Here is a 15,986-nt window from a genome sequence, read left to right as displayed (position 1 = left end):
AAATCAGAATTAAATGAAAAAGACAACAAAAATACTATAAGGGAAATTAATAAAACAAAAAGTTGGTTCTTTGAAAAGATAAATAAAATAGACACACCACTGGCTAGACTAACCAAGAACAGAAAAGAAAAATCTTTAATAACTTCCATCAGGAACATGAAAGGAGAAATCACAACCGAAGCCACAGAGATACATGACATTATCTATGAATATTACAAAAATCTTTATGCACACAAATTGGAAAATGAGGAGGAAATGGACAAATTTTTAGAAACACACAGCCTTCCCAAGCTCAATCAGGAAGAAATAGAATTCCTGAATAGACCAATATCAAGAACTGAAATTGAAACAGCAATAAAAAACCTTCCCAAAAAGAAAAGCCCTGGTCCAGATGGGTTCACACCTGAATTTTACCATACATACAAAGATGAACTGGTGCCCATCCTACATAAAATATTCTTCAATATTGAGAAGGATGGAATTCTCCCCAACACATTCTACCAAGCCAATATAACATTGATACCAAAACCAGGAAAAGATGCAACAAAAAAAGAAAACTACAGACCAATTTCTCTCATGAACGTAGATGCAAAAATTCTCAATAAAATCCTAGCAAATCGTATCCAAGTGCTGATTAAAAAAATAATTCATCACGACCAAGTAGGCTTCATCCCAGAGATGCAGGGGTGGTTCAACATATGAAAATCTATACATGTAATTAACCACGTAAATAGAAGCAAAAATAAAGACCATATGACCCTCTCAATAGATGCAGAAAAAGCATTTGACAAAATTCAACACCCTTTTATGATAAAAACACTGAACAACATAGGCATAAATGGGACCTACCTAAAAATAATACAAGCCATATATGACAAACCCACAGCCAACATCATACTGAATGGGGGAAAATTGAAAGCATTCCTACTCAGAACTGGAACCAGACAAGGCTGCCCACTGTCCCCATTACTTTTCAACATAGTATTGGAAGTCCTTGCGAGAGCTATCAGACAAGAGAGCAGAATCAAAGGTGTCCAAATAGGGACAGAAGAGATAAAACTCTCACTCTTCGCTGATGACATGATGTTGTATCTGGAAAACCCCAAGGACTCAACCAAGAGACTCCTGGAATTAATTAACGAATTCAGTAATGTCTCAGGTTACAAAGTCAATGCACACAAATCAGAGGTATTCATATATGCCAATACCATTTAATCGGAGAACCAAATTAAGGACTCAATACCTTTCAAAATAGCAACAAAGAAAATAAAATATCTAGGAATATATTTAACTAAAGAGGTAAAGGACCTCTATAAAGAGAACTATGAAACGCTAAGGAAGGAAATTGCAGAACACGTAAATAAGTGGAAATCCATACCATGCTCATGGATTGGAAGAATTAACATCGTTAAAATGTCTATACTACCCAAAGTAATCTATAGATTCAATGCAATTCCTATTAAATTACCAACATCATTTTTCACAGATTTAGAAAAAATAATTATACACTTTGTATGGAATCAGAGAAGACCCCATATAGCAAAAGCAATCTTAAGCAATAAAAACAAAATGGGAAGTATTGATTTGTCAGACTTCAAACTATACTACAAAGCTGTGGTGCTTAAAACTGCTTGGTATTGGCACAAGGGCAGGGACACAGACCAGTGGAACAGAACAGAAAACCCAAATATAAAACCATCCTCATATAACCATCTAATCTTTGACAAAATAGACAAAAACATACTCTGGGGACAAGAGTCCCTATTCAATAAATGGTGCTGGGAAAACTGGATAGCCACATGTAGAAGACTGAAGCAGGACCCACAGATTTCACCTCTCACAAAAATCAAATCACGGTGGATAACAGATTTAAATCTTAAATGGGAAACGATTAGAATTCTAGAAGAAAATGTAGGAAAGACTCTTACAGACATTGGTCTAGGCAAAGAATTTATGAAGAAAACCCCTAAGGCAATCGCAGCAACAACAAAAATAAACTAATGGAACCTGATTAAATTAAAAAGCTTCTGCACAGCCAAAGAAACAGTCATGAAAATAGACAGCCTACAGAATGGGAAAAAATTTTCGCATACTACACATCAGATAAAAGAGTGATAACAAGAATCTATTTAGAACTCAGGAAAATCAGCAAGGAAAAATCAAACAATCCTATCAAAAAATGGGCAAAGGACATGAATAGAAATTTTTCAAAAGAAGACATAAGAATGGCCAAAAAACGCATCAAAAAATGCTCAACATCCCTAATCATCAGGGAAATGCAAATCAAAACCACAATGAGATACCACTTAACTCCAGTGAGAATGGCCTTTATCAAAAAATCCCAAAACAACACATGTTGGCATGGATGCGGAGAGACAGGAACACTCATACACTGCTGGTGGGAATGCAAACTAGTGCAACCCCTATGGAAAGCAATATGGAGATACCTTAAACAGATTCAAGTAGACCTACCATTTGATCCAGCAATTCCATTATTGGGCATATACACAGAAGAACAAAAGTCATTCTTTAACAAAGACACCTGTACCCGAATGTCTATAGCAGCACAATTCACAATCGCAAAGATGTGGAAACAACCCAAGTGCCCATCAATCCTCGAATGGATTAGTAAACTGTGGTATATGTATACCATGGAGTACTACTCAGCTATAAGAAATAACGATGATACGACATCTCTTTGGTTCTCCTGGAGAGAGCTGGAACCCATTATACTAAGTGAAGTATCCAAAGAATGGAAAAACAAGCATCACATGTACTCACCAGAAAACTGGTTTCCCTGATCATCACCTAAATGTACATCGGGGAAGGATACCAATTGGATATCAGACTGGGATGGGGGGTGGGGGGAGGGGATGGGTGTATGCCTACATGATGAGTGTGTTGCACACCCTCTGGGGAATGGTCATGCTTGAAGGTGCAGACCCGGGGAGGTGGGGGGGGAGGGGATAGAGGTATGACTACATGATGAGTGCCAGGGGCACTGTCTGGAGAATGAGAAAGGACGCGCCTGGGACTCTGACTCGGGGGGATGGGCGGGACATGGACAATGTATATGACCTGAACTTATGTACCCCCATGATGAGCTGAAATAAAAAAAAAAAAAAAAAAAACCACAATGAGATACCACTTAATTCCGGTGAGAATGGCCTTTATCAAAAAATCCCAAAACAACACATGTTGGCATGGATGCGGAGAGACAGGAACACTCATACACTGCTGGTGGGAATGCAAACTAGTGCAACCCCTATGGAAAGCAATATGGAGATACCTTAAACAGATTCAAGTAGACCTACCATTTGATCCAGCAATCCCATTATTGGGCATATACACAGAAGAACAAAAGTCATTCTTTAACAAAGACACCTCTACTCGAATGTTTATAGCAGCACAATTCACAATCGCAAAGATGTGGAAACAACCCAAGTGCCCATCAATCCACGAATGGATTAGTAAACTGTGGTATATGTATACCATGGAGTACTACTCAGCTATAAGAAATAACAATGATACGACATCTCTTTGGTTCTTCTGGAGAGAGCTGGAACCCATTATATTAAGTGAAGTATCCAAAGAATGGAAAAACAAGCATCACATGTACTCACCAGAAAACTGGTTTCCCTGATCATCACCTAAATGTACATCAGGGAAGGATACCAATTGGATATCAAACTGGGATGGGGGCGTGGGGGGGGGGATGGGTGTATGCCTACATGACGAGTGCGTTGCACACCCTCTGGGGAATGGTCATGCTTGAAGGTGCAGACCCGGGGAGGTGGGAGGGGGAGGGTATGGAGGTATGACTACATGATGAGTGCCAGGCGCACTGTCTGGAGAATGAGAACGGACGCGCCTGGGACTCTGACTCGGGGGGATGGGCGGGACATGGACAATGTATATGACCTGAACTTATGTACCCCCATGATGAGCTGAAATAAAAAAAATAAAAAATAAAAAAAAAATAAAACTGTTTAACATAGCCATTTTAGTATTTATTAAATCCTTCACTTACTCAATCACAAATGTACCAAATGTTGCATTAGGGCTGAGGATGCAGAGATGACTGGGGAACCATTTCTGCCTTTAAAGCGTTTAGAATGTAATGGGAGAAGCAAAGAAGAGATGCTAAATTTAACAATGATACTTTGGAATAAGTATCACGAAAAATAAAAATAGGAAAGATGATTTTCCTCATTAGCCTTTAGTGTTTCTTTCAAGCTCTTGCTAATACTAATCTTATCTAGCAGAGGCTAACATCCTAGATTTATCTCCCCAAACACCTGAGACATGTGACATAGCCAATTAGTAATTGTGGTTTGGGGAGCTTAGGCACGCCCACTTAGGGGAATATATATCAGGATCTTGGTTTGAGGGGCAAACTGTTTTGGGAGGAAACACACCCAAGAGATTCCCTTCTCCTCCTTCTCCCCTCCCTTTTGAAGTGTGTTAAAAAATTGCCTTATAAGAATCAACTGGAGTGCTTGTTAAACACACAGATTTCTGAGCCCTTTCACTAGAGGGTCTACAGCATGCTATAAATTCACTCATCATTTTCTCCAATCAAAAGAAAAAATACATATTTTTCTCCATTCCGTTTAGAATAGAATTAGAAAAGAATCCTCTCATCAGCATTCTCAGACACAGAAAGTGTTTTCTGGGCTGTTGCTAGGTGCTTTAGCAAATTACTCTGCCAGTCTCCTTAGGAACTCTATCAGTGAGCTGGTTTGCTATATATGCATCCAAATTATTGATTTTGGATCAAACAGTAAAATGTAAAAATGAAAGAACCTGTTTACCAAAAGTAATTATGTGAAAATATAACCCAGATTTATGTTTGAAAACTATTATCAGGCCGGGTGCGGTGGCTCACGCCTGTAGTCCTAGCTTCCTGGGAGGGCGAGGAGGGAGGATAGCTGCAGCTCAGGGGTTTAACATCAGCCTGAGCACAGTGAGACTCTATCTCAAAAAAAAAAAAAAGAAAGAAAGAAAGAAAGAAAACTACTATTATCAGAAATGAAGGGACTAGGGTTAAACCTGCCCCCAAAATGCTACTAAGTTGGATGTGGACAGCTTTCAGCCAAATTGTATGTTAAGAGAAATTTGGTGTATCATTCCTGACTTCTGCCTTAATTCACTCTTTACTCGATGGCATCCTTTCCTTTTAAGTATTCAAAGTGTCTGTAGTATGCTCACCAATTTCCTGATGAAAACCTACTCTTAGAAAAAGATCATATGCTTTACTTATGTTAGAGATGTATGTCTAAAAACCTCTTCTGTGTGAAATAAGTATTTCTAGTTGTAATTATAGAAATGCCAAGAATCATAAAGCTTTGGAAATTTTGTTGTTTTGTCCTGTAAGTAAGGCAGCTTGATACACTGAAATTGTGCAAGGTAGGGTAGGAATATAATTGCAACTTGGTAAACAATCAAATTCCTTTGGAGACTTTAGAATCTTGTGATTATATTTATTGAATTATAGAGCCAGTGCTAAGATTTTGCAAGTAGAAATTAATGATGCTTTCATAATAGAAGATAGATAGATGGATTGATAGGTATCCAATTTATTTATTAATAAATGTGAAAAATTAATATTTAAAGTCAAAAGAGATGGAATTTCCTTCTGACTTCTGATGGTATACATCATATCACTGGGTAAATAAATCTTTATGTGGCTCTTCTGCTCTCAGACCCTTGCAGAAACTCAGGGAGGGAGAAATAATACTACAAGGAAGTGGCCCATGGCTTTAACTTTGAAGCCCTGTGATGAATGTCAGAGAGAGATGTAGAAAACTGCATGAAAAAAATGAAAATAATTTGAGAAGAGGTAGAGTTTAATTCTCATGGGAAAGACATTGAGAAGAGTGAAGAGGAAAAGGAGGAGAGGAGAAAAGATAGAAAATAATATAGTGTTGATAATAAAAGGCTTTGTAAAAGAAGGATAGCAAATGTTAGATTTTGGTGTATTTTTGTGACTTTACTGAAGCCATCTTCATCATCACAAACCTTCAGGAAAGTATCCAAGACTGAATCCACCAGAATGACTCATGGGAGTATTTTCATTTTTGTGATTTTTGATGGAAATGGAATAAAAGGTTTGTGTTCAATGTGTATATTGTGGAACGGGAACAGTAAACCTGGCAGAAGAGGATAATCCAGACACTGAACTGTTTGATCAGAAGCAAGATCTCAGCATTCGAGGTGACCAGGATGATGCAGACATCACTTCCATCACCACCATGCCCAACTCGCCAATCATACACACACACACACACACACACACACACACACACACACACACACATACACACACGCACTCACATGCAGAATCTCTGCCACTGCTCATAGGATGGGGTTTAACCCAGCTTCCTTTGAAACTCAAAGGTCAATGCACATCTGGGCTACACATATAATATGTAGTTAATATGTTGTATACATAATAGAGCTTTAGAAATATCTATATATATTTAGATTTAAATCTATCCAGATATGGGATGTAATATAGACATTAGCATTTGTGTATTTGGATGGTAGCATTTGGTTGTTATCAATTTATGCTAAGTTCCCTTAATGGCTTTGAATTCTACTAGATAGTGGAGTGGATAGATCTATAGGGAGGAAGAAGGTTGGAAAGGACATATCGTACTTGGTCCTAAAAAACAACTTCTAATCTAATCCTAAATATTATAGATGAATGTATCCTTCACCCCAACTTCCTGACTTGACCCTAAAATAAAAATTCATGTCCTAATATTTGGTACACATTTGGTACACATTTGGAACCAAACACATCTGACTCAGGGGCTACCTTGCTCTCTTTATTCCTATCCCTGCCCACAAAGAGTGAATTGTGCTGTGTTCCTCCTGTACCCTTGAGGTGAGCACACATAGATTAGGACCAAGACATTTCTTCTAGATGCAGGTCTGTAGGCCTGTCTCACTCAGTCATCACTAATAGGGCTCAGCAGATATGGGGCAACAATCCTAGGTAATTGAACCTACACAGCAGATCCAATTTCTTCAGCTATGTTGCTCATACAGAAGTAAAAGTAGCAGAAAGCCCAGTTGTGGCCATGGATCCCAGTAACTCTTCCCAACCTATGTTTACTAATAATAAGGCTAATATTTTGGTCCTTGTTCATCTTACTCCTAGCAATTTTCTCATTGATTACAAACCTGAACTAGGGGCAGGAGACACACGATTAATTATCACCCTAAAACCCCCACAGTATAATCTATTTCCAGTGAGAATTATGCTATAACTAACAGAATTAATCAGATAATTGATGATGATTGCCTTGCAGATATGTCTTGGATGCCATTTCTAAAAAGGAAGCCAATTTTCTAAAAATGCACGTTAAATGCTATACACAATTGATTCTGCATGTCATTAAGCCAAGGAGGATATTACTTGGGGGCGCTATTTATTTTTATTTTACTTTAATGAATGTTAAAAATCTCTAAATCACTTATAACAATTAAGACAATTAACTTGGTGTGGAACTGTGAAGCTGGAACCTCACCGCACTCTTTCAGTTTCTGATATTTTCTTCCTTTACTAGATTCACTTTGATAAACACAAGTCAGAATACCAGTACATTTGGATTCCCTTTTTAATATAGTGTGTAAGTTCCTGTTGAATTTTAGTTTCCTTTTCAAATTTTCTGGGAAAAGGAAGAAATAGTAACCCTTCAAAATATTTTACAAGGCTAAAATATTTTGACAGATTCTGATTACTGAAAGGCTTTTAAGTTCCCTATTTCACATCAAATTTAGAGGTGAATGTCTCTTTTATTGAGTGTTCTAATAGATAACAAAAAAGGCTGGATCATGGGGTATTTTATTTAATAGCAGCACATTATACATAGAGAGGATATATATAATTCTATTCTCTGAATAGTTTCAAAATATTTTACATATTGGCACATCTATTTGAAATATCCTAAAGTGTATGGGGTAGAAGACAGTAAGATGAAAACTAGCACTTATTAAGCACTTAAATTTCAGGTTCTTCATAAGATATAGCTCATTTAATCTTCACAATGGCCTTATAACACAGTGTTCTCAAACTTGAGTCTACATAAGGATCCTCTGTGCAACTTGGTAGAAAGGCAGATCTTCAGGGTCCATTCAGCCATGATTCTGATTTTGCAGACCTGAAGAATCCAAAGGATCTATATTTTTAACATCCTATCTGGATGACTCTGATATGGATGGCACGTGGAACACACTGTGAGAAACATTGCCTGTTAAAATTACCCAACATTTTAAACGAACAAACTGAGAATAAGGAAGGTTAAGTAATTTGTTTAAGGTCCCTTATTCATAGAAAATGAATGATTTTGTTCTTGAGGGTAAGAAATTAAGTCTTATGGGGAATAAAGAAAAAGTTAAAAAACAAGAACAAAAGTATGAAAACATGGCATTTGAAAGTAATGACTATAGAAATAAGCAATACTGGTAGGGGCTTTTGGTTTTGGTCATGGCTAGAGTATCTGGTATTAAACCTCTCTTCCCACCACAAAAAGACATAAAAGGTGGAAAATAACTTGCAGGTATTGTTTAGCAATCAACATGTGGCTCTAGCCATTGAAAGAAAGAGAACATGAAGGTGAGTACTACATTTATCCTGGCTTTCCCCCCTGAGAGTGTTTTCTAAACTACGGCACAGAGAATTAAAGTACAAGAAGAAAGTTTGTCTTGCTGGATCAGGTGAACAGAGATTGAAGTTTGGAGCTCCCAAGACATTGTGATCTGGAGACATGGTATTACACAGGAAGGACCCAAAGGTAGGGAGAAGTCAAATCTGCATAACCATTTTCTCTAGGACTCTTGACCAACTCCTAATATGCACATTTACAAGTCAAGATTTCAAAAGGTCTGGCAGAGAAAAAAAACACTAGGGGGATGGAGAACTTAGCAAAGATTTCAAGGCTGAAGTGTGTTAAGAAAGTGTTGGATGTCAAGACCAACAAGAGTAGAGAGGCCTTTGTGAACATCTCAGGCTTTCACTTGAGACCTTGGAATAGCCATGCTCTAGCAGCAATGACCATGTACCAGGAGTAAGGGATACTCTCTAAGAGTAAGGGGGAAAGTTCAATAGCTCCACCCTAATAAAGCCTGAAAGCAAGCTTCAGCTGAATCAAAGTAATCCTCCAGTAATTTAAAGACTTACTAGAACAAAAACATTCACTTCCTTGGTTGCACTAGCGAAATCTGAAATAATTAGAAGATGCATGTAACTAACCGCTACTGGATTTCACAGCACACTTAGGAGCTTTCTCTTAAGTTTGTCTTTCTCACAAGTAAAGGGCCAAATAGAAGTTTTAGATCAAGGGCAATAGAGATTTGATTATCATAGTACTCAGAAATCCAAACTGACAGAATGTCTCCTATCTTCAAATCGTGGCTTCCTGAATCACCCTAAGCATCAATATCCTCACGATAGATTGAGGGAGAGTATGGAGGGTCACCTGTAAAAAATTTTATGGACCAGAACTACAGGTGACATAAATCCCTTCTGCTAATATCTCATTGACTAAAACAGTCTTATGAATGGAGGAAGGTTGGTAAATGTAGTGAAGCTGGAAGCCCAAGTAGAATAGGAAACATATAGTGATTAGTCTACAGTCTCAGCCACTCCTTGATAATTCAAGGTCTTCCTTACTAACTAACCTCAGTTATAATACTGTCTTGATACTGCCTGAGGCCATCTTCACCTAGGGTTGTTTTTCCTTCTGCTAAATGCTCCTGGACTCTGAGCTTTAAACAGTGATTCCCTACATTCTGGTACACATTTAGTAGCAGTAGTAGTAGTTTTTGTTGCTGTTGTTGTTTTAGCTTCCGCACTAAACTAAACTTAGATGAAACCAAAAATTTCTACAAGAAAATAGATATACAGAGTTATTATATAAGTAATCCAAATTTTCACCCTTCCAGGTCAATTGGGTATTATATATTTCATTCTTAAAGTATGCTAGAATTATGTCTTCTTTTTTTCTCTCTATTCACAGACTACTTCGTATATTTTAGGAATTTATGAACATTTTGAGATTGCTAGAAATCTGATTCCTGGTTAAGTTAGGCATTGCTCTTTATATATCTGATGGTTATAAAAGATATATTTTTATAGAACATCTATTTTTCTGGACTGGTAACTGTTAACATTTGCTCTATTGCAAGGAATTCCTATGTAATAAATGTCATCTGTAGTCAAGAGCGAAAGAACATTGTTTATGAACTAACTTTTGGACTTCCTGCAATGCTAATATATATGATATCCAGAGGATTTTACCCAATTTGTAATTTAAAAATATTGCACAGTATATACAATACTTCTCTAGAAGGAGAAAATGTGTAATACTGATATCTAGTTAATATTTTAAGCATATTTTTATTATTAACTTATTCAATGGGCATTTATTGATCATCTACTATATGCCAGGAATTGTTTTAAGCACTAAGGAAGTGGTGGTGCACAATTCAGACAAGGTCTCAGCTCACAAGAATGTAAATGTCTGGAAAGGATCATATGTGTCCATATGTCTCAATTTGAGGAATTTACTGAAAAACTGCAAAAATTGCTATACAAGTAAGTGTTAAGACAGAAGAGTTAAGTAAACTAATATTTTTACCTTGAGTTTTGATTAGCATGGCATAGATTTTATACAAACCTACAGCTATGTTTGGAAATAGAGGAAGAAAAACAATAAGGGCACAGATACAATATTGATAATCATGTATATGTAAAATTAAAATTATTGTCCTTAGCAGGTAAACACCTACATCAAAGTGAACATAACTGATATATCCTCATCTCATAGCTTGAAATGTTCAACTGCTTGGACATATTTTGTAGCAAACTCATCTTGATAAGAGGCCAATTCAAATATAGTACTATTCAAAATTACAATCCTACATCGGAGGCCCTAATTCTATTAAGGTGGACAAATGGTGACTATCTTAGTTTGTTCCTGCTGCTAAAACAAAAATACTTTAGATTGAGTAATTTGTAAATAACAGAAATTTATTTCTCACAGTGCCAGAGGCTGAGAAATCCAAGATCAAGTCGCCAGCAGATTCAACGTCTGGCGAGGGCTCACTCTCTGCTTTCCAGATGGCACTTTGGTGCTGCATCTTCATTGGCAGAAGAGGCAGAAGGAGAAATAGGGACAAACTCCCTTTCTGAATCCCTTATATAAAGGCACTGATCCCTTCCATAAGGGTGGAGCCTGCCAAATCAACTTCCTAGTGGCCTCACCTCTTAATACTGTTGCATTGAGGATTAAGTCTCAACATGAATTTTGGAGGGACACAAACATCCAAACCCTAGCAGTAACATTTGCACTAAAATGATGAGGAGCCACAAAGTCTAGGTTGTGCCTCAATTGAAGGGTTAGCACAGTTTCCAACCACCTCTTTAGCCCATTCACACGCAACATCAGAAATACGTTCTGCTTGAGCAAAGATGAATGTCAGGGTATCAACACTTCTTGCTTATACAGTAACTAAAGCAGGTATGTTGGTTCTTTCCATTTTATTTTGAAAAATTTCATACATATGGTAAAGTTGAAAAAAATTGTATGCTGAACACCCTCATCCTTACCATCTGGATTCTACCTTAACATTTTAACATATATGCTTTATCACATATCAATCTATCCATCTTTCTATTCACTTATCAATCTTATTTTTGATAGATTTCAAAGCAAACTGCACACTTTCAAATGATATGCACATCACTAACAGAAGCTCAGTATTTATTTATAGTTGTTTTCCTTTATAAAATTCATGTACAATGAAATGCACAAATTTTAAGTGTATAGTTAGTGAATTTTAACAAATGAATATACCTGTGTTACCCAAACTCCCATTAAGATATAAAACATTATTCTCACACTAGAATGCTCCCTCAGTCCCCTTGCTTAAACTCAACCACCAGAGGCAAACACTGTTCTGATATTATTCTGCCACAGATTAGATTTTCTGGTTTTAACATTTCAACAAATGACATCAAATAGCTTATATACATATGCAGCATATATCAGACAGTACAAGCCTTCCTTATTCTTTAACTTGGCATAATGTTTTTAACATATATTTGTGTTTTCTCATGGAGCAATAACTTATTTCTTTTTATATTGAGTGATATTATGTATATATTTATATATATTGTTTGTTTATCCACTTTTATTTTGGTGGACACGTGGGCCAATTTGTGGTTAATATGAATAAAGCTGCTATGAACATTACCGTATAAGTTTTTTTGTTAATGTGTCTTTATATCTGTTGGGTAAATACACAGCTATTCTATGCTGAGACATAGAATAGCTGTATGTTTAGTTTCATAATAAAATTGCCTATGACACAGGAATCCCACTCCTATGTATTTTCCTAACAGACAGAGAAGCATGTTAGCATTTCGACACCATGGATGAACTCAGAGAACATTATGCTAAGTGAAATAAACGAGGCACAGAAGGACAAATGCTGCATGATTCCACCTATATGAGGTATCTAAAATAGTCAAACTCATAGATGCAGAGAATAAAATAGTGGTGGCCAGAGGCTTGGAAGAAGGAGAAAATAGGGAATTGTGGGTATAAAATTTGTGTCATGCAAGATGAGTAAGTTCTACAGATCTGCTATACAATGTAGTACCTATAGTTATCAATACAGTATTGAACACTTTAAAATATGTTAAGAGGATAGATCTCATGTGAAGTATTCTTATCCCCCTCAAAAAAGAAATTCAGAAAGAAGCACAAAGAAATTTTTTGTAGAGTTGGATATGTTTAGTACCCTGGTTGTGGTAATCATATCACAGATATATGCATATGTCCAAACCCATCAAGATGGGTATATTAAATATATGCAATTTTTTGTATATCAATTAGACCTCAATAAAGCTAAAACATTTAATTAATGAATGAATTTTTGAAAAGAAAGTGGCAGGCCATTTTCTAAAGTGGTTGTAAAATTTTAGTACCCTACCAATAATGTATGAGGTTCCATTTGTTCCACATCCTGACCAACATTTGATGTTTTCAGTCTTTTTAATTTTAGCCATTCTGGTGATTGTGTAGTGGTATCTTATGATTTTAATTTACATTACATGATGAATGATATAGAACATATTTTCATATAATTATAGGCCATTCATATATTCTCTTTTATGAAATGTCCTTTCAAATCTTTTGTCCTTCTTACTTGTCCTTTTATTAAGGAGTTCTATGTATATCTTGAATTCCAACCCTTTGCCAAATAGGTATTTTGCAATTATTTTCTCCAGCCTATTGTATTCTTAATGGTGTCTTTTAATGGGCAAAATTTTTTAATTTTGATGAAGTCTAATTGATTGACATTTTCTTTTATGGTTATTTATTTCCAGTACTAAATAAGAAACCTTTATCTACCACTAAGTCATGGAGATACTCTCCTACGTTTTTCAATAAGAGCTTTATGGTTTTAGCTTTTACATTTAGGTCTATGGTCCATCTCTAATTAATTTTTTGTGTATGGTGTGAAGTAAGGCATATAGTTCATTTTTTCAATATAGTACCTAGTTATTCTAGCACCATTTGTTGAAAAGACTTTTCTTTCTCTACTGGATTGCCTTGGCAACATTCTCAAAATTCAAATAACTATGTAAGTATGGTGTTATTCCTGGACTATCTATTCTGTTCTAGTATACTTACCTATTTGTCGTTCTTTATGCCTGCACTCTAGTCTCTTGATTATTGTAGCTTTAGGCTGACTGCAAGTCTTAAAGTCAGGGAATGTAAGCCTTTCACTTTATTCTTCTTTTCAATTATGCTTTGGATATTCTAGGTTGCTTGCATTTACATATAAATTTTTGAATCAGCTTGAAAATATCTGGCACTATAATTGGGACACTACTCAATCTATAGATGAATTGAAATCTTATGTCTATTGGGTCTTCCAATCAGTGAACATGGTATATGTCTATATTTATTTAGATCTTCTTTAATTTTTCTCAGAAACATTTTCATAGTTTTAACGGTAGAGTTCTCTTTGTTTAAAGACTTTTTTTAGACTTGTTAAAATTTACCCCTTGGTATTTTATATTTTTGATGCTAAAATACATGTAATTGTTTTTAATTCAATTTCAATTGTTTTCTGCCAATGTGTAAAAATATAACTGATTTGTAAATATTACCTCCTATCCCATGTTCATGCAAAGCAGACACACTAGTTCTAGCAAGTGTTTAAAAGATTTTCTAATTGAATCATGCCCTCTGCTGCAAATAGAAACAGTTTTACTCTTTGTTCTGTTCTTTTATGCCTTTCTTTCTAGACTTATTGTAATGACTAGGACCTCCAATACAATGAAGACCTCCAATATAATAGAAATTGTGAGAGTGGGAAATCTTACCTTGTTCTTAATCTTACTAGGAAAGAGGTAAATATTTTCCAGATTGAGGAATATCCTTGTATTCCTAATATGCTAAAATATTTATAATGAATGGGTATTAAATTTTCTTAATGTCTTTTATACATCTATTAATTAATCATATATTTTTCTTTTATGCTATTAATATGATGAATTATATTAAATAATTTTTAAATATAAACAAACTTATATTCCCAAAATAAATCACCCTTGAAGATAGCATAATATTGTTGAATTTGATTTGTTATACTTTTAAGTATTTTTGATATATGTGTATGAAGGTTATTATTCTGTAACTTTCTTCGTTTTATAATATCCTTGTCAGATTTTGATATCAGGGTAACTCTAGCACCATAAAACAAGTTGGGAAGTGTTCCTTCTACTATCAAAGAGTTTTTTTTAAGATTTGAAATATTCCTTCCCTAAATCTTTGATGGAATTCAAATATGCCTTGGTGGGAAGGTTTAGAATAATAAATTCAATTTCTCAAAAGGAAATCAAGAAAAAATTCCACTTATAATAGTATCAAAAATTATGAAATACTTAGGAATAAATTTAACCAAACAGGTGAAAGATTTATACACTGAAAACTACAATACATTGAAAGAAATTAAAGAAGACACAAATAATGGAAAGATACCCCATGTTAATAGATTAAAAGACATAATTTGGTTCATACTATCCAAATGTTCATACTATCCAAAGAGATACAAAGATTCAATGCTATTCCCATCAAAATCCCAATGGTATTTTTATAGAAGTAGAAAAGACAATCTAAAATTTATGTGAGACAAAGAGACCTAGAATAGTCAAACCAATCTTGGGAAAGAACAAAGCTGGAGGCATCACACTTAACTGATTTCAAAATACATTACAAAGCTACAGTAGTCAACACAGTATGGTGCTGGCATATAGAAAGGCTTATAAACCAACGGAACAGAATAGAGAGCCCAAAAATAAATTCACACATATATGATCAATTGATCTTCAACAAGGGTGCCAAGAATACCCAATGGGAAAAGAACAGTTTCTTTCATAAATGGTGTTGAGAAAACTGGATATTCACATGCAAAAGAATGAACTTGGACCCTTATCTTATACTGTACATAAACATAAACTTGATATAGATTAAAGACTTAAATGTAAGATCTGAAACTGTAGAATTCTTAGAAGAAAACATAGGGGAAATGCTTCAGAACATTAGTCTTGGCAATGATTTCTTTGATATGACACCAAAAGCACAGGCAATAAAAGCAAAAATGCACAAGTGGGACTACATTAAGCTAAAAAGGTTCTGCACAATGAAGGAAACAATTAGCACAGTGAAAAGGCAATCTACAGAATGAGAGAAAATATTTGCAAACCATATATCTAATAAGGGGTTAATATCCAAAATATATGAGTAAGGTCTTTCTCCACCTGTGGAAACTGACCCAATCCTCTCTGGAACATATGTATATATATATATATATATATATATATATATATATATATATATATATATATATATATACCCACACATGTATACACACACACACACACACACACACATAAAAGG

This window comes from Lemur catta, chromosome 9 (assembly GCF_020740605.2).
Source record: "Lemur catta isolate mLemCat1 chromosome 9, mLemCat1.pri, whole genome shotgun sequence".
NCBI classification, from domain to species: Eukaryota; Metazoa; Chordata; class Mammalia; order Primates; family Lemuridae; genus Lemur; species Lemur catta.
This window is presented reverse-complemented; position numbering follows the sequence as displayed.